Source organism: Vanacampus margaritifer, chromosome 20, assembly GCF_051991255.1.
Source record: "Vanacampus margaritifer isolate UIUO_Vmar chromosome 20, RoL_Vmar_1.0, whole genome shotgun sequence".
Lineage (NCBI taxonomy): Eukaryota > Metazoa > Chordata > Actinopteri > Syngnathiformes > Syngnathidae > Vanacampus > Vanacampus margaritifer.
This window is the reverse complement of record NC_135451.1, coordinates 5,318,437-5,341,747: the sequence shown is the minus strand read 5'-3', so window position 1 is coordinate 5,341,747 and position 23,311 is coordinate 5,318,437. Positions and strand designations below refer to the sequence as shown.

The following is a 23,311-nucleotide window of genomic DNA, read 5'->3' as shown; positions in this document are numbered from 1 at the left end:
CAAAGGGGTGGGGCAAAGCTAGCCGCCAGTGCCTATTGATTGGGCTGCGTGGCTGCTGGCTGGCGTCCACGAGGATGGAGTGCTGACGACAGTCCAAAGAGCCGCCATGATGAGCTGGCCGTGGAAGAGGGATGCTGATGACCAGGGAGGAGTTTGCATCAATAGTTAGTCCGCCTGGAGCCATATAGCTCGGGTGCAGATTGCTTCATGCTCAGCCACTTTGTCATGAAACTGTCAAGACCTGGCGGGCGCCAAAATGACCTTTCCCTCCTTTCGGCTTTGATTTTCTTTTTCCTGGGAATTAGCAGAAAAGGAAGACGGCACGCTGAGCAGTCAGACTCCTTTGACCTCCCTTTTGAAGTGTGCAGGAGTGAAAATTTTTTTTCTTTGTATCTAGTACTTAACAACGACATTTGATATTACTGACATCTGGCTTCCTCTTGACTCCAACACAAACTAGATAGATTTTGTTTACACACTGTGTTATTGAAGATCATATATGTATCGGCTGAGTGCTCCGTAAGTGCCAAAATCAATTAGTTGAAATTAACACAGCAGATCTAAGTACCAAATTAACTAAATTAATCCCTGGTGTCCAAACTTTTTAATTGGAGGGCCACATTCAGAAAAATGAAAAGGCAAAAAGACCACATTAAATTTCTTTTTTACTTTAAAATCAATCAGGCAAACAATTATATTTTGTTTATTTTCAAATGAATTTGCTACACAACTGCTACATAACAGCAAATAATTAAGTTTTTTTTTTTTTTTTAATTTTGGGGTGGCCAATGGCCTTGTATCTCACAAGACTAGAACCACCCCTGCACCGGACAGCAGTCTTATCCCACCTCTTTGTGAATCACTTGCGATATTTTTTGACTCCTTCAAATTGTGTGTTTGGTTTAAGGATTAAGGCTTCTGCAATGACATTTGATTAAATTTCTATTGAATCAAGAGGAGAAACAAAATATCACAACTGCATCATGAAGCTTCATTTGTCCATCGCTACTCCCTAGCACCATCTAGAGAAGTAAAAAAAAACATATTGCAAGGGCTTCATGAAGCTTCATTTTCCCATCACTACGATCTCCACATTCAGAACCAAAACAAAAGCAAACTGTATACTATAAGTTGACCATTTTAAAAACAGTTACTTGAGGATCAATAATGTGATATGTTCATAAATCGGACCTTGACACGAAGCATAAAGTGAAAGAAATGACTTTTTCCCCCTAAAGTTGAATGAGCTTTAAAATTAATTATTAGTTAATTAAATTAATAACTGTACAAATTCTACAGCATATAAAGCAATTTATTAGTAGTGGTGGCACCTATTTCTTTCCCGACACCCTCCCTTCTTACTCTGACCATCTCCAAACTTTTTTTTTTTTAACTGTGTCAAATGTCATCTTTAGTGTATGCCGCGGGCCGCTGAATAATGGATGGCAGGCCACAAATGGTCCCCGGACTATAGTTTGGACACACTTGCTGTATAGTAAATGATTTTGTCTTACAAAACAATACAAATATGACAATATAATAAATAAACAATTGGTTTTCTTTTTTTTGATTCAACAATTTTTATTACTTGAATTCACATTGTGCATGCAAACTTTATTTTCTTGTTTAGATGCAAAGATACATTTATTATTAAAAAAAACAACCTCTGCGGTAATGTAATTTTGAGAACATTTATTGTGCAGACCTCAAAAGTCAAAATCAAAACTCATGACTCTATTGTGAAAACAAATATACAACATTACTGATAAATTATGAATTTTTCATACTATAATAATATACTCCTGGCTGATGTACAGCATAATCAAAGTGAATTCATTTCTCTTGATTTTCTTGGTTTTTGATTTTCTCTCCAGAGTCCAAACACTTAATAATTTTATTGAATTTTGGTGTTCAGTGATTGGATTGGATGGATGTAAAGCGGAGGCTTTAACGCGGTTCAAGACAGACAATGGTGAAAAGTGTAATAAACAGGAAAGTACTTAATTGCGGTGTTAAATGTGCTACGTAACTTTTTAGGTTAGGCATTTAGCATGGCTTCTCTGTCTTTTGTTGTCATCCCTTCGTATGACACTTGTAAATACAGTAAATAAACACAGTTTATTCACCACCACACCGGCGAAAATGACTCACAACATCACTCCACAACATGTTTAGGCGTACTAGTAGCCAGCCGACGCTGTTGCTAGCGAGCTGCTTCTGTGTAAGTAGCACAAAGCTTCCCTCGTCCTCAAACTAGGTGACGTGAGCTTAGCAAAGCTTTTTAAACCCGTCTCAGTAGTTCTTTTCCGTCTTCTTTCTTCTTTTGTCTCAGCATTTGATTCTCAGTTTTGCAATTCAATGTGTTAAAATGAGGCGCAAAATACAAACAAACTGTGATGCAAAACCATTTATTCCGAGCCTTGCTAATTAGAAAAACAATGTTGAGTGGCGATGTTTAGATGTTCTTTTGGTGAACAACTGTGAATAGTTGACTGTTAGCAAAACGTCATCAGTCTTAATTGAAGTACTACTGCAACATATTTGCTACATTTACAAAATGACTGACATTCAAGTTCAAAAGCAAAAAATTAAAAAAAGCAAAGTAGGACATTTAAGATTTGATGCTTTCTCTTTCATCCAAGCATGTGTCATTGGTGGACCCACAGCCGAGTGACACGAGCTGTGAACTTGCCCGGTGCTTTGATTGCATTTTGATGGACTCGTGGGAGGTGTTGACAGCCTCCAGATGCTCATCAATCATTCATGCTTTTTGTCATGAGTAGCCTACGATGAGCTCGCTTAATGACATTAAAAAACACATAACGCACAGTCGCTAATGGACACTTTTACAATGTTCCCCATAAGGGTTGAAGTGTTACAAGATTAAATACACGTTATGCGCCATTAAACCTGTAGCATCACTCTTCTTTTCCCTCATAGTACATTATAGCATCCGGCATGTCTGTCCTATGGGGCCATATTTAAGTAATAATCTATCTTGTTGTTAATTGTGTCCAATTGAATGACTAATGTGTAATCATGACTATTTTCTTCGAAACTGTTGATGACAGCATCTGGCTGTATTCCACACAATGAAAATGCAACCCTTTTTGATTAATGCATAATAAATACTGTAGTTTAATAGTCATATACAGTTTTTGTATTATTTAGCGAGGCATATCCCACATTATAACTTGACTAGCAAGGAAATTTAACACATTTGACATTCACTTTGACAAGTGAAATATTGCCATAGATGAGTTGTACCCAAAGCATGATGGTATGATTATTTATAGGCTGCGAGATTTAGGTTCAAGGCCTTCAATTTATAGTAGATGTGGGATGTCCATGAGTGGTGAGGTGAGAGGAATCCTTTACAGCTCACAAGGATGGTCCGCTTGTCACTGAGCTTTTGACCTCTATAAGAGGAAATTGGAATGCGTTTAATAAAGGGGAACAGATGATAGAAATATGTTTATCATGTTATAATAGCCATATACTTATCAAAGTGCTTGTACTGTACTCAATATAAATTTACCGGCTACAGATTAAGTTACACCTGATATGTCGCAGTCTCTGGCATGTACATTATGTGCGGTCACAAAAGGTGGCATTACTACTGACAGGGTTTTCTGTTGCTTAATGGGACCGGCGCAAGACATAGACGGCATATTCAGCTTCTATGTTGAACTGTCAACCAAGATAGCATTTAGCATTAGCTAAAGTAATAACACAACCGAAAAATGTGGCAAAATGTGTTTGTTAATCTTGTTATTGTTTTTAACATTATACTCTAAAAACAGTTGGGTCAAAAGTAAACCAATTAACCGATCCACTTTATGGGTCAGTTTGACCCAACTTTCTGGGTTGTTTTTTTACAAAAGGACCCCATTTTTTGACCCACGTACAGGATTTGACCAACATTTATGAGTTGTTTTACACTATAAGGCCCACTTCTTGACTGAAAGTTGGGTCAAATTTACCCAAGTAGAGGATTGGTCCATTTTTGACCCACGGTTGTGTTATTTTTGAGCCAACTGTTTTTAGAGTGTGAACATGGAAACATTACAAAGGCCTCTTGTGAGCATTATTCATTTTGGAAACAGGTGGAACTATGCATTAGTCGTTATTATTAAGCCCACCTATTGGCTGCCTGGAGATGTCATTCAAGTGTAACTCCACCATCTGCTGACCTCACAGTGAAAAACAAGAAGGCTGTGAAACTTTTTTCGATGTATAACATGTGTCATCTTTATCCTGAGAAAGAGGAATTCAAAATGAAACGATGAAAGATTTCGCTTTGACATTGCAAAAGCTGCAGATAATGTGCCAAACAGGATTTATGAATAAAGTCTCAGGTAAAAAAGGAAGGACTGTTCAAGATGGATAAGACTGAAGACGCTGTTTTAAATCCCTTCAATCATGTGTCACATATTTCACGTGCTGGTCAAAAGTAAGCTTTAGCGGGATTTTTCTTTTTTCCACCTCTGGAGTGCCCTTGAGCTTTTAATCTCCCCATTCCAAATGCAATGCAATCTTTTGTCATTTGTAAAGGAAAGTAAAGGTTTGAGAACTATCCAGCTTAGGGCATAGTTTAAGTTTCAATTGAATGTGCCGGAGTAGCTTGACAGTGCAGGAGTTTTCTAAAGCATCACACCATTCGCAATGTTGTTATGCGTTGTACACGGTGTGATTAATGACGGTGAGATTTGGAGATAGCGATGTGTCAGCGTTGGAATGATTCCAGTGTGTGTGGATGCCTTCTACTGTGTTTTCTGCTCCTCCTTCTAATGAGCTAGCCACAGATGGGTCTCCCTCCATCATCCCTCCTCCTCCTCCTCCATTCTATTGTCCTCCCTATCAGCCGGGAGACAAAGAAAGAAGTAAAGAAATGATAGTGATAAAAAGAGAAGAGAGGTGGGGAATATGTGAAGTGACAAACCAGCGTGAAGGTACACTGGGTTAAGGATGCAGGTGACAGAAGAGGGAATTCACAGGAAGGGGTAAGTGGCGAAAATGATGGGGAGATGGAGTGTAAAGTGAAAGACGGAGAGGTGGAAAATGGAGAGGTTGTGATAAAGCTTGTGAGGGAGAAAGAGCAAGAATCGTCTCACGCGAAAAACACAAGCTATAAAAAGTAGAAAACCGTATATGGAAAACAAGAACAGCAGTGATATCTGTTTGCATCCAAGCCATGGCGTCACATCTGGGCCTGACTCACTATCCTTGCTGAGCTGCATTAATAATTAGCTCAGCTAGCAGGTGTGCCCGAGAATTTAGCATCAAAGTGGAGACTTAGATAAAGAACGCACAGACCATTTGAGATTTCTGCAAGGCAAACCTTGTAACACATGACTCAATTGCTCTTTTACATTGCCACCTTTTTGTCACCATCAGCATCGTGGCTAGTGGTTATCACATCTGACTTGTGTGGGCTTTAGATGAGAACCGGTTCGAATGTACGCTCATATATCCCCAAAACTTTCATGTTAGACTGAAGACTCTAAATCCAGGTTGGTCAATAGGATTTTCAAGATCAAAAGACAATTAAACTTTAAACATAACAACTACAAAATAAATTAGTACCAAATAGGAAAATAATAGCGACAAAAAAAACATATGACTGTTCCTGCTGTGCGCTTTTTGGCCTCTTAGGGGCAGTGTGGTGCTGCACATGCATAAATTATTATATATTATAATAATACAATTACAATGAGTTAAGAAGAAAGTTGCAATTGAGCTCGAGAAAGTGCATCGTTATATTTCCTGTCCGTATGTGTTCCCAGAGCTTTTCTGTGTAAATATTTTTTTGAAGGAATAAGTTGATGCTAATTTCCGTTAGCATGTCAATGGGATTTTACATTGACTTTAGCATTGACACTTGCAATAATTCATTTTGTCAGTCAGGTTCTATTTAGGTGATTTTTCCCCCACCTATTTTGATTGAACACGCCAGGAGGAAATCTGGCTTGGGTGTGGCCAATTAAAATGGACTGAAAAATATGATTAGCCACAGTAAAATCATGATTCAACAAGACAGGTACTTTTGTCATACAGGGCCAGGTAGCTTTGGTAGTATTTTTAAAACTCAATTTTATGTTTACTTGGGTTATCTTTGTCTCATATTTACAGTATGTACAGATGTTTGATGATTTTAAAAGCTAAAGTGGGCAAAATGGAAGTGCAAAAATATACTAATTCGAAACGTGGATAGGCTATATCCCTTTTCACGGCACTGTAGGTGCGAATGTGAGTGTAAATGGTTGCATGTGAAAATGTGCCCTGCAATTTGCTAGCTGCTAGAACCCCTCACCCAAAATCAACTGGGATAGGTTCCTCTTCACCCACACCCTTATAGGGGATAAGGGGTATAGAAAATGGATGAGGGCACATGTCGATAAACAACCATCCACACTCACATTCACACCTATGGTCGACTTAAGCCCTTTTCACACTGCACTTCATTTTTGTGGCGTTCACAGCGGGTGGGGGTGAGCGTGTCCAAATTTGGCACTGGTTGCTAAGCTACCAAACAGGTTCTCTCCATGCCGTTAACCGTACAACTCTGAAAAAAAACTCTTGCTGTGTGAAATCACTCTGCCACCATCTCTCCTAGTGGATATGCCGCCCACTTTGCACGACACAACATGACAAAATGTGTGGTTCCGTCTTTGTGCTGAATTAATGGTTTGGTCTTTTCACACTGCACTAAGTGCAGTGTGAAAAGGCCTTTAGTCTTAAGATTACGTGCATGTTTTATCTATCTATCTATCTATCTATCTATCTATCTATCTATCTATCTATCTATCTATCTATCTATCTATCTATCTATCTATCTATCTATCTATCTATCTATCTATCTATCTATCTATCTATCTATCCATCCATCCATCCATGACGACCACCTGTGGAAGAAGGTGATTTAGTGTTGTCCGCATGTCTGAGTGAAGAGAGGAAAAATAAGGTTTCTCCGCCAAGTGTTTTATTAGGTTATTTACTTATTGATGTGTGTTGACGATGGTCCTCAGCTCAAGCCAGTCTTGGCCCCTGCTGTCTGCACCATTTGATTTCATTTTCCCTGAGCTAACAAAGGCTGCTTCAAGCTCATCTTGTTTAAAGCTGCTGTCAGTGTAAGCAGCCTAAGCTCGATAATGATAGTTTACAATTTTGTGTGAGTCAAAGCAAAATTAACCTATTATTATTTCTTTAAAAGGGATAGAATTTAAGAATTGTATATCGAGATTGATTTTTCAATACAAGCGGTTCTTCTGTGGCCTTTGTGCTGCAATGAGTTATGAAGACATTGACCAGGGTATTGATGAAAGTAGTGAACATGTTTTGCTGTGGTGATGTTGGTGGTTGCTGAATTATATATCACAAACATGGTTGGGACAAAGCTTTTGGATTAGGGTTAGAGTGTTTGAGTTCGAGTTTATCTGAACATGAAAAAGAGTAAAAACAAAACAAAAACAATAATAATAAACATACAACAACAACAAAATGAAATAAAATAGCTACAAAACAAGCAAAATTCAACAAAGCGCACCTAACAACTATTTTCCATGTTCAAAAGGAGTGGGAAGAAGTCGTAAGACTTATTAAATCCCCTCCCTTCTCCAAATTTTCTTAGTTTATATCAATGGTAAATAAATAAAAAATACAAATATATATATATATATATATATATATATATTGCAGAGGATAACAAAAGTAACTAATAATGAACCAATCCATAATAATAATAATATAAAATAAGTACTCAGAGAACTCATCATTATAAATACACAGAAAAGATAGTAAAGTACAACCTAGATCCAAAAAGCCAACAATAACAAAATACAAGACACGAACCAAAGTAAACATAAATATGTAGTCAACAAATCAGCAACACTCCTAATCAATTAGTGGTTGTCTACCCCCCCCCCCCCCCCATTCCCTCTGTATCTCGTAAATACATAACTTTTATATTTAGTTTTAAATTTTATTTATATTTGTACATGTATGTTTTAAGTTCTCACATAGACTGTTCCACAATTTCACCTCAAAGAATGATATACAGAATGTTTGTTTGAATAATGTTAATTTTTAGATTGTATTTCCCTCTTAATTTATAGCCCCCATCTTTCTCTCAAAACATTTTTTAATATATTTTATTTTTAACTTTATACATAACCTGACAGACAAATTTTAAGAGTTTTGACTGTAAAAATAGCAAGTGTGTTTGATCCAGATACCCAACCTTATGTTTGATTCTTATTGCCCTTTTTTGTAAAGTTATTAATGAACTGATTGAACTTATGTAATTATTACTCCAATTTTCAACGCAGAAACTAAAATATTTATTTTGTTGAACCTTGGCAATCTGCACCCCATTGATCTTTATTTGTATTTGTACATTTGTTCTGCAATTCCCAAACAACATGAATTTAGTTTTATGTAAATGTAATGATAATTTGTTTCTGTCAAATCAGATTTTCATTTTTTTTCATTCCTTCAGTGATTTCATTCAACAACTCATTTAAATTTCCCCTAGAACAAAAAATATTGGTGTCATCCGCAAACAAAACCAGTTTCAGAACATCCGATACCTTACAAATGTCATTGATATACAAAGTAAACAATTTTGGACCCAAAACAGACCCTTGGGGCACACAACATACAATATCCAAGATGAAGATAAATCACCAAGCTTCACATACTGTTGTCTCTTGTGTAAATAGCTCTTAATCCAGTCTGACACAATACCTCTAATGCCATATCGTTGCAGTTTTTTTAAAATTAATATATCATGGTTAATTGTGTCAAAACCTTTCGATATCAATAAATATTCCAATAGCATACTGTCGCTGAACAATAGCACTTGTTATTTCTTCAATCGCTTCTGTTAATGCCAGTGATGTTGATCTGCCCGCTCTGAAACCATACTGGCTGTCAGAGACTATTTTGTGCTTTTCTATAAATGCATCCAAACGGTTATTGAACCGTTTTTTTCTAGTATTTTTGAAAGTTGGGGCAGTAAGGAAATAGGTACAGACGCTCCCCAACTTATGAACGAGTTACGTTCCGAGCGATCGTTCGTAAGGTGAATTTGTTCGTAAGTTGCTTCAGTGCTATATTTTGTATTATAATTTATGTTTAAAGAGAATACGTACAGTACTGTACTACGTATGTTAGAGAGAGAGAGCGAGAGACACACACAGTATGTACATGTACGTAATAAGATAAATAAAATGAAGTTTAACTTACTTTTGGAAGATGTACTCGATGCTTAAGGATTTGATGGAGGAGGAGGAGGAGGAAGAGGAGGATTTTATATCATGAGAGGTTCTTCGTCGTCGCTGGAATGGGCTTCAAAAGTTACTTCCTCCGCCGTAACTTCAATGTAGGAAGAAGTTGAGGGTCGAGGAGAAGAAGATGAGGGTTGATGAGTATCTTCCTTGGAGGATTTACTAGAAACTGTCCGAAAGAAGCGATCTAACGACGATTGCACAGTTTTCTTCTTTTTTCATCATAAATGATGCGGTAGCACTGTATGGCATCATTCAATTGATTTGCAACCTTTGCGCAACGTTCAATATTTGGGTCTTGCTGCTCGAAGAGTGCGATGGCTTTATCTATGAGCGACAGGCGTTTCTTCTTCTTCCTCCTCCTCGACACGTTGCTGAGCCTCCAATGCTGGGTGAGCTCTCACAGCGCCAAGCGTCGGTATTAGCGGCGGAAAGAAGCACTACAGTACTCGGAAAAAGGTGCGCAATACAAATATAACTTACAGCATCTCTTTCCGAACATTTTTTGACATGCGCGCATGCGCGCAGACATGTTCGTATGTACCGTTGTTCGTAACTCGAATGTTCGTAAGTAGGGGAGCGTCTGTATGTAATTAGTAAAGCGATGTTTGTTCCCAGTTAAATATACAAATATATTTTAATGGTTTTGAAATTCCTTCAATTACTTCTTTCACTATTATCATATCCATATCATTATAATCGGTTGACTTTTTTGTTTTTAAAACTTCTAACAATATTCAATATTTCTTCTTCTCTTTCTGCAGTAAAACATATTGAATATGGATTTGTGTCTACAAAATCCTCCACAGTCTTCTCAGTTGTATAATATTGAAAATATCAGCCATCTCGGTTCTACTACAAATGACATCTTCCTTTTCATTTAAACAATCAGGATAATAATTTTGTGGAGAGTTAGATCTTATGATATTGTTAAATATATTACATATTCCTTCAACATCGTTTTTGTTTTCATTTAATATTTTTCTATAATAATCTTTCTTACTTGCCCTCATATTGAGTTAATTAATTTTTTATATATTTTGTATTTATTTTCAAATTCTTTAGTTCACAGTCTCATAAAATCCCGGTATAAGGTATTTTTCTTTTTACAAGCATTTTGCAATCCCTTTGTGATCTATGGACAGTTATTCTATTTTCGTTTGCTTATATATTTCTTAACTAGACAATGCTTATCATATATGTGGTTAAATATACTCAATAATGTTTCATATCTTTATTCACAGTTTTTTCTTGATATATTATCTCCCAGTTTTGGGTCAGCAGCTAGTTCTTTACTGCTTCTATTGTTTCTTTCGACCGTATTCTCCTACTGTTTACCTGTTTGTCTGTTCTTGAGTGGATGCTGGAAAATGTAAGCGTTTCAGTGAGTCATTTTGAATCGGGTATTTTTGTTATTTATTCATTTTGCACTTCAAGTCAAGTAATCTTCCACACATATGGCGCAAAACTGAATTAATCACAATGGTGTGTTTATCACGGAAAATCTATTCAACCCTGTGCTAAGAGAGCAAATTATACCATGAAAGTACATATTGCAATGGCGCTTTGAGTGAATAATTTTTCAAATTCTTCAGTGTAGCTCTGCAACACAATTACAGCATTTATATGTAAATATTGAAAAAAAATTTCATCAATTTTCATCTTTAATATTCTTTCTTAAACTTGCACTTAAACTTACACACTTTATTATGATTAAAAATGAGTTAATGCTTAAAAAGAAGCTTGGGTAGACAGAATGATGCTAATTGGCAGGTCTATGTTCTCCATACTGCTGAGAAATTCCCGCTGACCACTGCAATTTACCGCACAACATTCTGTGAGAAAATGGCAACTTCTGACATTTCTCTGTGTACAAACAAAATACTGTGGTCACTCACTTGGCATCACGCCGTCTCCTAAATTGCATTTGACGATGCGTCTTCATTGCGTGTGAAATCTCCAACATGGTTGAGTTGTGGGATGGAAAGTGAACATTGATTTCACTCGTCTCTGTCTTACGTGGCTGTATAATTCATGACGTTAACAACAATTACAAATGATACATGCATATTATTTGACTTACATGTTTTGGGGATCATGCATTTTAAAGGATTTATGCACATGCTGATGCCTTGGCTCTTCTGTCTCCTGCTTCTGAGAAATGGAGTGACTAATATTTCTCTGTATTTGTATATTTCTCTGTGTTAAAGCACAACAATTTTTTTTGCACCACTATTGTAACATTTATTCATTATAGATGGAGTCTAGTTGGTTGGAGATGCAGTGTGTGGTGGATTGTGAATTTCAGACACATACCAAGCATAAAGATGCAGCTGAATGTGCCTCGGACAACATTTTTAAGTCGACATTGAGCAACGGAGGATCAGAAATGAGTTGGCGGTTTGGTCGCTCCACACAAACAAAAAGCTTGACACAATTTAGAAAAGTGATGGTGACTTTTCAAATATCATCTGGTATTTAATTTGTGCTGTAATTTATTTTGGTTTTGCCTATGACTGAATGTGCATGATTTGGCTTTTTTAATTAACTCTATTCCGCTATAGTCACAAGACATTTAGTTGTATGGAATCCCCCAAAAAATGTCTGGACAAAATACCATAGTCTTCAACGCAAGGCAAGCTATACCTTACACTGTTGTTCAGGCCAATTAGGCCCGCAATGTGCAGGCTTTAGAGTGGCAGACAGGCGTTCTCAAAGGGAAAAAGAAATTATACAAATCCTTTGAATAGACATGCACAATATCTGTCTTCCTCCGCTTCCCTGCGTCTCACTGGACCATTCAAAGACAAGACGACACAAACAGTTGAACTTATTTACTATCTAGTAGCCAGGGAATGGAATGCATATTCACTGATGTGATTATTTGAGATCACATTGGACTTAGGCGGTTTTCTGCAATGCAAATTTGCATCACGAGTGATTTATTTTTCCACTGATGTCGTCACTTTGTTGTATGAGATTAATGCCATTATGCCAGTGTTTACTGATTTCACACAAAGTCAACGGAAGTTTTAACGATTTTAGGTGACTTCATCTGGACATTGGTGAGAACACGCTCTGTTAGGGCTTTATAATTAGGAGTTAGTAAGTGTTTGTGTTGGCTGATAGAAATATAGCTTACTTGTCTAAATGAGTCACATATTTTGAAAGAAGAGTGCAGAGCTCTGCCAAGTTCAAACAATGCTATTTTGGATAATCAGCTTAATACGTTAATACAATGATACTCCAAACTTCTGTGCTGTGGTACATTCGTTTGACGTGAGAGAGATCATCAAGTGTGCTGAGGGAAATTCACACTTAGTTGGTCAGAAATGTATTTATATGCTACAAATAATGTATATTTGCTTAACCATCCATGTCAGCAACATATAGTGACAGGCACAACAACTAATTGGCAGAAGGTATAATTAACATGTGTATACACCTGTTTTGCCGCTAACAAAATGGAGTAGCTTTACGTTTTTTTACGATTTCACAGTAAACTTGCACAATGTAAATGGGCATTGGAGGATGAAATCATTATGCACACACTGTTTAATTCTGATTTATAAAACATTTGAAAGAGGGGGAATAAAAGAAGCATCATGCGTTTATCTGTTTGTTTTACTGTTGAAGAATCGCTGATCATAAACTGTGGGCGTCTTTCTTTGATGTTGTGGGTGCCTGAAAGTTGTCAGCCCAGCGTGAGAAAGCCATCATTTGTTTCAAAGTATTACATCATGCTTAAAGTGGGAGAACACTGCAGCACCCTTGTTTTGAAGACCTTGTGCTATGTTGATGGGTCACAAAAGAAAAGACAACCTTACATGATTTGGACAGATAGCCATTTGCTAATCGTGCTGACGTCAGCGAACAAATTTCACTAGTGACTGTAATTGTTAGATGCTAAACTGAGGGTCAGAATGTTCCTAATAAGAGTCCATTGTTCCACCAAGGCCTCAGGAGTAGTAGTTTAGAATCCATGGTAACTACTTGCCAGGTCACTCTAGTTGCCATGACAACGCAAAGATCACTGGCTCAACATTATAATATGCCAGCAGGTATTGATTGTAATCAATGAGGGTGGAGAATTAATTCAGTGCGGAGCTTCTAAAGTTGCCCACTATCAAAACAATTCTATAAATTTGGTGGGACAAAGGTGGCGTGAGATCTAATTAACTTTGGCCTCCAGGGGAAGCAGCTGATCTATCTTTACAGTGCAGTGACCTCTCCAAGGGGACATTTGAAATGCTAATTTAATAGCGGCAACCCGTCATACGTTAGTGCTGAGAAGCGTGCACACATAGCGATGACCCCTGATCCTCGTCATGCTTGATTCTCCGAGGCGGTTCCGTTAGTCTATGCCCAATCAATAGTGTTGTTATTAAATGCCAGGGTGCCAGTGTTAGCCTGCAAACACAAGGTTAATAAGGCGCCTTTAGTCCATTCTGCTGCTATAGTTTGGAGCGTGCTACTGTTTGGATTTTATTACCGAGCTGTGCACAAATTGGACAACAAGACAAGCTACTAATAATCAGTCTCATGTCAGTCTACTCAATTACAGTCCAAGCCAGTCTAAGAACATAAATGAGATATTCGTCACTCGCAAATGAGAGTACATTGTAGATGTAATTGAAATGTAATGTAGTGTGTGTGAGTCGGTTGTGGATTTTTCATGTCGAGTTAATGAGAAAGGAAGTTTCAATATACTGTAAAAGGTGAGTGCCATTTAGCAGCTATCGATAGAAAATGGACTCATAAAACACACCGGCTGAAGCTCTGTTCAAAATGATTATTTGATTGGCATGTCAGAAATTATTTAACAGTATGCAGTTGTTGTTTGCGGTGTTTTGCCTGTGACCTTTTGCGACACTTGTTCTCAAAGGACAGTGGTGACAAGGAACACAAGAAGATAAACATTTACTGGAAATGAGTGTGAAGTAAACAGACAACATTTTGAAAAAAACTACCTTAGTCCAGCTTTTAATGTTTCAGTGTACAGTGTTGATATTTGGAGAAGTGGCTTGACTTAAAAGACTTCTCTTAAGCTATGTTTAGCATTGTACTCATTTTATTTTGGTAAATTACTTCCTGTTCTTTTCTACTGCTATTATCTTGAATCAGACTAGCATTTTTGATCCACAGAGAGTCTTGAACCACAAAGCAATGTTTAGCATTAGTACTTATTTTATTTTTGGTAGGTTACTTCCTGTTCTTTTCTACTGCTATTAGCTTGATACAGACTAGCATTTTTGATCCACAGAGGGTCTTGAACCACAAAGCAATGTTTAACATTAGTACTTATTTTATTTTTGGTAGATTACTTCCTATTCTTTTCTACTGCTATTAGCTTGATGCAGACTAGCATTTTTAACCCACAGTGGGTCTTGAACTGTGAAATTTCTATCAACTGTATTTTGGTAAGTTAGTTCCCATCCTTTTCTTCTGCTATTAGCTTGATATAGACTAGAATTGTTGATCCGTAGTGGGACTTGAACTGTGAAACTTCAATTCCAAAGCTGAATTGAAGTTCAATCAATGTCAGAGAACTGGTTAAGATTGTACTTAAAGGCACCATTATTGTAATGTTTGAGCTGTAAATGATTCCGGCTATCGGCCAGAAGCAGAACAGTGAATGAATGCTGTCCAACCATTCTTTTTCTATGGCATTTCTCTTCTTCAAGTAAATGAATGGCTTACAACAGCCAATGCCACCTGACTTTAGGCCAGCAAGGTATACACAAAACCCACTCACATTCCTGTGCACTGAGAAAGCCCATCCAAGCACTGGGAGAATGTACAAACTTCACACAGAGATTCAAACCTGATTGTAAGGCCTATTTACTAACCACCATTCCATCATTCTGCCTGAATAAATACCAGTGAGCACAAATATTGCGTTGATCACTGTAAAATGATTGACTTTTTGCTCAGTTGACCTTTGCTTGGGTTTGGCTCTGTGTGTTGCTACGCTGAATTAGCATTCTTTGACCTCTGTGAAAAGGCATCAATGTCAGTAGGGTGAAAAAAGATTGATGTGAAAATATGTCCCCCAGAAACACAGATACGTCAACGATTTAGAAAAAGTCGGCATTTTCGAATTCCCTGGGAGTGCGGAGGCCCTTTGCGCTTTCCAAAGCTCGGCAGTGGGCAACAGCTGCGGAATTAGCCGGGGAAATCGGCTTGAAGCTGGCTCCCGCGGCTATGACATCCACGGTGTGAGATCCATCCGGAGTTGGAGAAATCTTGTTAGGGGAGCTTGAGTGGAAACACCTGCAAGCCTTAACATGTGCAGTTCATGCCTCTAAACAAGTCTTTATCGCCTTGTTCGGTGACCTCTATGCTTGTTTTTTTTGAATATTCATGTTAAACAAATCCTCAAATTACTGTAGCAGTACAACTTGACTTTAAAGTGAGAACAGGATGCATTAGATTTCCGATCCATCTTTCTGTCTGTGTCTCTATCTGTCAGAAACACTGCCCACACACATTGCTGGGGGTCAGCGTCAAGCCAGCAAGCTTTACAACTCACTAAAGTCCCATATGCCTCTTGTGGTAATAGCCTAGACTAAGAACATCATTACCCCCCTGAGGAACTGAGATAGACAGAGAGGAAAAATCCACAATGAGTGCTTGAGGAGGGAACAGCAGGGACTGAATTGGGTATACAGTAACAGTACCGTGCAAAAGTTGTTTGAGCAATACTGCAATATAATGAAATCGAATGTCTCGCTGTAGAGTGAAGACCTCCACCAAGGTCAAACTGTTGAATGCTGTATTTGTGTATTTGTTAGTTAGCGGCTACTGTACTTCCTATTCCACGGAGCGTGACGAACAGAGATGTGAGGTGCCAATATTCTGGAGGGTAGATGAGATAGTTTCATATATTTCATTTTTGATCATACATTTTTCAATGCATGTCCACTGTCCACTAAGATTTCCCTCCCAGTGCACAGGGCTCCGTTTTATAAAATTTACTATTCAAGGATTGCACAAAACTGCAATAGCAAACCAACATAAAGAGCACAAACACTTTTGGTGCATTTTTTCCCTCACAAACATTAATTCACTCAAAATGTTAATATTATTAAGGTAACTCTGTTTGTCCTGCATATCATTCCAAATGCACAAAAACATATTAGGCCTAGAACTCACATTGTGGTAAAGACTAGGATAAGACCCAGTGTAAGCCCAACTAAGACATGTCTGCCATCTAGGGGTGATTGGTGATACTACAACTTAAAACTACAGTTGACCCTTGCATAATTTGTAGGGCTGGGTATCGATTTGAAGGACATGATAAAAACTCTACAAAAATTAATTTCCAAATAAAATTTTGCGGCGGCAGTAACTGGTTATAAGATTTTGTTTATTAATGAAAGTAACACATCATGTGTTATAATCACTTCAGTGTTACACAAATATTGACATCAGCAAGGATGAAATAAAAATAATTTCATAATTCTAATTCAGTAATTGTAAATATAAATGAAAACGATTCTGAAATGTCTTACAGTGCAATAAGTCAGGTCTTTCATAAATATAAAAATAAAAATAAAAATAAAAATACTTTAACAGCCTTACCAATTATCCGCCAATCTTTCACATTTTTATATTGAATACATAAATGCTAAAGGTCACACACAAAATATTAATAACATTAGTGAGTCATTCCACCAGGCTTTAATCAAGATCTTTTTTGCATGCTTGCATCTTAAAGCCAACACAATAACTTTAATCATAGTGCTGTCTGTTTCTTTCTTCTACAGTATGTTTTGTTTTGAATGGCAACTTGTTGATTTTGTATGACTTGCGTGCATCTGACTAACCTCCTCCTATTATTCCCATCAGACGTTGCATTGTGCATCTGACTTTCACTCTTGTGGCATCTGTTTGTGTGCGCATAAACACATTTTGTCCTTCAACAGTTAGACCGTCAAACCATCTGCCCCAGGGCCTTTTGGCTTGTGACAATGGACACAGAGCTCCATTGTTTTGCCTGTGATTCAGTTATTACACAGAGATTAACACAGTGGAAGATGCCACTGACACCCAGGGGCTTTGGACCCGGCGACAGACTGACAGAGACAGGAAAGCGAGAAACTTTTATCGTGTCTTTCTCCCTCCCTCGCCCTCTCGCCGTCTGTTTCGCCGCGCCTCTGATAGACACATACATTCTTGCACATGATGTTACACGCTTATCCAGGCATTGCCAAACAAACAGTCGTAATTACGATTCAACCAGACGCGCGCACACTCATGCACAAACACACACGCACACAGTCGGCCGCCGACTCCTCTGGAGGGATGTGTTCAGTGGCTGATAAGAGAAATGGCAGCCCAGTGGCATCTGGTCTTTGCCTCTTGATGCACACGCACTTTATTAGAACAGTTTGCATGAAAGGGAAAGCGTAGTTGAACTTTCAAGGCATAAAGAAACAAAGAGAGCGTGCGATGTGCAAGAGGGTGACGTCATGCCGTAAAGGATGAGGCATGGTCCCAGTGGGACCACTTCTCTCCCCTCCTCTGACAGATGTGTGGCACCTCGGTGCGATCAAACACAACCAGCGGGAAGGTTTTGCGCTCTGAGCAGCTGGAGGAGCGCAGAAATAACACCTACATGCATTGTGCTACACGAGTCTTGTCAAACTTATCGCATGTCACATCAATTACTGTTGCTGCATTGTTAGATATCAAACATTCTAGTTGCTTTATTTAGACACATTACACAAGGACAGAACTTGTGGCCAAATTTAGAGTTAACATGTATTTGTTTTAGCTGGAAATGACAAAAGACATTGGCAAAAAGTCCCTAGTTAAGTAATTCCTATTTTAATTATACAATAAATTAAAAATAATCAGACTCTTCCAGTTTACATGCATATCCTATATTGAAAGGAACTTTTTAATAACCTGTAAAGGAGAGGAGGGAATTGACATGCTTCTGGGTTCAAAGGGATGAAATGGTTGTAAGGGAGTAGCTTGCTGTGTACGCGGTTATTTTTTTGTGGGGATTGACTCCTTGTCTCATTATTTACCATATTTTCACAATACAATATATTTTTTAATTATTTCTTTAATTTTTTAAAATATTATTTTATTATATTTTTTATTTTATTGTTATTATATTTTATTTAATAAAAAAAATAATAACAGATTTTTATTTTTTTAACACACTTTACATTTTTAAAATAAATATCAAAGTGCACAGCACAGGCAACAATAAAAGCAATAAAAGCACATAGTAAAAAAAGTAAAATTTTTATTTATGTATTTATTTATTTTTCTTAGTATTATTATTTTTCTCACTCACATTGACACATATGAGCTATCTAGAGTCTGTGTTTCCAAATTAATAAAACGTACAACTTAGGGCTGGGCAATATAAAACGGTATATTCAATATCCAGGTATGAATTTTGCCGAAGGTATAGATTTTGACTCTACCGTCTTACCGCGGTAGCGCATGTTGGTGACGTCATCGCATTAGGGCTGTCCCGACTAGCTGATGACGTCTGCGTAAGTCGGCGAGCACAACATACTGTTGACGTCGAGCGTCCCAAGCCACCCCCTCGGCACATGTTGAGGTTGATTGACGACGCGTGCATACTGTCAGTTGTAAACAAGTGCGCATAGCAGAAAAGAAAGGAGAACAACAGAAATTGGACGTGACATCTGATTACTGAGGAAGTCGTGAGAGAAACTTAATTTCTAAATAAACCTCACATTACCAAGTAGTATGAGATAAGGTCTGACGTGACTCGTCTATTCATAGTTTGTGACGGCACTAAACTTGCGACAGACGGCAGTAACACAACTTCGTGCTGAAATCACGTTCAAGATCCAGTTAAGGACAGTAAGATATAAATGCGCTGACATTGCCAGCGTTTAAATTCCCCCAAATCGCTACTGTGGTTCCGACGTCACTTATCGTCGCATAGACCAAAATATATGGGGAGAGATTCAGAGAGGAAAATAGTGTGCTGCTAAAGCACAGTTTGAATTTAGGTTTAAAAAAAAGAAAGAAAAAAAGTTGATTATCTAAAAAATTAAAACCAGTTGGTTGTTCATTATTACGGGCAAATGTGTTTTTTGTCTTCTGTATTTAGAATTGTTCTTTAAACAATGAAGAATATATATTTCTATACAAATACCCGATTATTTGCTAGAATTTTCAGTAGGATATCTGAATGCCAAAATATTTGATAGCTGCAGCCCAAATAATATTAATTTTTAGTTAGTTTTGTGGCATGCACACAAGTTCCTCCACCACGCCCCCTATCAAATCTAGCTAGCCTGCACACCGCAAGCCATACTGCATTTGCATAATTTTTATTTGAGATTTGCACAATAAATGTTGTTATCCAAAGTAAATGTATTCTTTCATTGTATTTTTAATCAATTTAGCTTCTATAAAGGGCTATGTAAACCAATAAGCAAACTATTTATTTAAAAAACAGCAACACTTAATTCTATACCGTGATGTATACCGTTATCGTGAAGGGATGCAGTTTATACCGTGATATGAATTTTGGGCAATATTGCCCAGCCCTAGTACAACTTTAAGTTAAACCCCATCGTACCTATAGATGATTGCAGTGGACATGACATTTGCGTGTCTAAACCAATTTTTGGATGATGTCAACACTTCTGGTTCATGATTGGATCCTAGCTAACCAATCACATGTTGATTTGCTTGATGTTCATGTTAAAAGTGTTCCATATAAGCCATACTATCCTGGCGTGCACTATATCGGATAAAAACATGATAATCCCCCCCATGTTGTTCTTATGTGGGAAAAAAGACACAAAAAGAAAGAAATTGCCCAGCAGGAAAAATGCGGGTTAACGTTGTTGAAACACTATTGTATGTCACCATTGTGTGCTAACTGACCACTGTGTTGTTCCAAATAAATAGTAACGCCCGGCAGTTCAAAACCGTGCCTCTGGCGGTCTTACATCCTCCGGTTCAGATTGCCTTCATATTTAATTGCATTAACAGCTCGTGATTGCTGCACGAGTGTGTGTTTTGCGAGTGCTGTCACGCCAGGTATACATCATGCGTGTATTAAATGTCAAAGGCTGCAAGGAATGAAATGTGCGAATGTGTGCCCATACAGCCGCATCCCGCCACAAAGCTTTTAGCAGGGGATTCCACCTCCGCCGCCTCAACTTCCTCACAGCCTCGAGACTGGCAAACTACCTGGATACATTTCCCATAAAAACACTATAGCCAGAAATATAACTTTTGCATTTTAATCCATCCTAAGATTTGGAAGCTGCAATGAACTGATGGAGTCCGTGTCCGTTAGACAGGAAAGGTACTTTAGTAATGTGGCTTCCCTGCAATTAAAACTAATAGGGCATCGCTTCGATGTTGTTTTCATCCTTTCTGGCTTTTAAAACAACTGTTATGTAAAGTATTTAGACACAGTGTGCAAGCAGATGATGAAAATAGCATGGAAAGTCCTCTATTCTCTTCTTCATCCCTTCATTTCCTTGTCCCTCTTTTTCTTTCCGGCTTGTTCAATCCAGTTCCTTCTTTAATGCGGCTTGTTTAGGAGACTGACCTGTCAGTTCTGATCTCCCCCTCTCCAAGTAGCTGCCCTACTTATTTAGAGGAGGCGGCGAGTGACATCACATTCAAGATTGGAGGGTGAAATTTGAACAGGAACAAGAAGTGCTGCAAGGGACCGGGCAGAGGCAGAAATTAGTTGAAAAGGGTAGGTTGGATTTTATGTGGCTGGTTTTTGCTTTTGTCTTGTCAGTTTTGCCAATAGGAAAAAAAAAGACTAATCAATTGATTAACATATGGTTTTGCTGGTTGGATACCTGATCGAGAGCAGTCCCTTTTGAATGCTGGCACATCTACTATGGAAGCCAATGATGAGTTGGAACTGTGGGCTCGGCTGTGCTGCCACAGTTACCTCGAAAAAGTAACTCAGTTTCTTTTAAAATCAAGTAATCAGTAAAGTAACTAAGTCACTTTTAGAATCAATTAATGAGTAAATTTAAATGGGATTATTGGCATCTGCTCAAATCAACTAATAAAGTAACTTGTAATCTACTTTAATTCCTTTTAAAATAAAGTAATCCGTAAAGTAACTAAGTTTCTTTTAAAATCAGGTAATCAGTAAGGTCAAGCGGAATCGTCGGTATCTACTAAAAATATAATCAAACTTAGTTACTTTTAAAATCAAGTAATCAGTTATGTGGAATTGTTGGCGTCTGTTGAAAGTAACTAATTAAGGAACTTGTAATCTACCTTAATTACTTTTAAAATCAAGTAATCAGTAAAGTAAGTAAGTTTCTTTTAAAATCAAGTAATCAGTATGGTCAAGCGGTCGGTATCTGCTAAAAGTATAATCTAGATGAGTTACTTTTAAAATCTAGTAACCAATAAAATAACATTTACTTTAAAAACCAAGTATTGTAATCAGTAAATTTATGCGGAATTGTTGGTGTCTATTGAAAATAACTAATAGAGTAAATTGTAATCTAAATTCGTCACTTTTAAAATCAAGTATCCAGTAAAGTAACTATGTTACTTTTAAAATCAAGTAATCAGTAAAGTTAAGCAAAATTGTTGGAGTCTGCTGAAAGTAATGAATAAATCCACTTGTAATCTAATTTAGCTACTTTTAAAATCAAGTAATCAGTAGAGTTAAGTAGAATTGTCTGCGTCTGCTGAAAGTAACTAATAAAATAACTTGTAATCTGAATTAGTTACTTTTAAAATGACGTAATCAGTAAAATAACTAAGTTACATTTAAAATTAAGTAATCAGTAAAGTAACTAATTAAGTTACTTTATTAGTTACTTTCAGCAGACACCGCCAATTTCACTTAACATAAAAATGATTAATTAATCTGACTTTATTAGAAATAGCAAGATGTCAGGTTACTAGTTATTTAAAATGGCTACTGTTTTTGAGTAATGGTGTTACTTAATAGCCGGTTAGCTACTCAGTAGCTCGTGATGCATTTCCCTTTTTCTTTTAACCCATTATAAACACAAATAATTCAACATTGACTTCAACTGGTAGTCGTGGCGCACCCAGATTGTACAGATAGATTGTCCCACAAGCTCCAAAAAGTTTTATGTATGTCAGCTACATAAAGATGTAGTTTCGGCATCAGGTGGCACTGCTGTGGTCTGTCTAGACTTCGCTTCATTTTATAACCGTCGCCCTTTTTACTTGACTCCTTCTTTCCGTTCCAGTGTCAAAATAAGTGACATTATGGGGGAAATTCTGCGGGGAGGCATGTTAACAAGGGGCTGTGTGACAGGGACAGGAAAGTTTGGAATTATTTTTACCTCTTTGTGACTGTGAGGGAATATATTTCTGACTTTTTATGCTGATGCTTTCTCCAGTTTGTCTGTGAATACACACCCCAATCTAGGTCAACCTGCTTCACAGACTGCAACACAGTGTGCGTGAGAATGCGTTGTGTTGCATATTCAGTCAACACTCCAGGCTATGACAGACAATCTATGCATTTTCGCATTACTAAAAGCGATTGAATATTACTATTTGGCACTGGGTGACTTGTGATAAATGGTGGGCTTCAGAGTAATAAAGTTGAGCATATCATAGGACTGCAGTAGCTGCAGGTATTGATTGAACGAGTGAAAGTTGCCCGCCTTTGAGGCCGTGGAAGAGCAGCAGGCCTCAGGCGTGAGATCACAGCCGTGTGTGAGCCGCCTCCTCAATGAGCGAAGAAGGCCGCTGGAGACGTGAGCCACGTCCACCCCCAGTCTCATCCTTGGGTTTCTTCTGGGCTTTACTCAGGCTTATCGCTCCTCCGAAGGGAACGTAAGACCCGACATGCATTTTCAAAATCTGCGCAGGTGCTTTTATAGCTGTTACCACATTATGTTTTGTGTCAGTGATATCTTATAGCTAGCTAGCACAGAATGCGCCAAAATCCCCAAATGTATGCTTTTGTCAAAATCAAAATACTGCAAGATATAGTGTACACTTTCCGCCCCACAGAGCTCAGCCTGTTTTAAGGGGATGGTCCT

The 23,311-nt window shown here is 37.7% G+C and overlaps 1 protein-coding gene across 5 annotated transcripts in view; it reads left to right on the top strand.

Annotated features, from left to right (window-relative positions):
* ctnnd2a (catenin (cadherin-associated protein), delta 2a) overlaps nt 1-23,311 on the top strand; it is a 245,897-nt gene that overhangs the window by 2,829 nt on the left and 219,757 nt on the right. The window contains exon 1 of one of the 5 annotated variants that reach the window (XM_077554310.1): nt 20,913-21,009. The exons of the other annotated variants lie outside the window; for them this stretch is intronic. The gene's annotated coding sequence lies outside the window, so the exon portion shown is untranslated. Of the gene's footprint in view, nt 1-20,912; nt 21,010-23,311 lie in introns of those variants that run through there. 5 annotated transcript variants of the gene reach the window in all.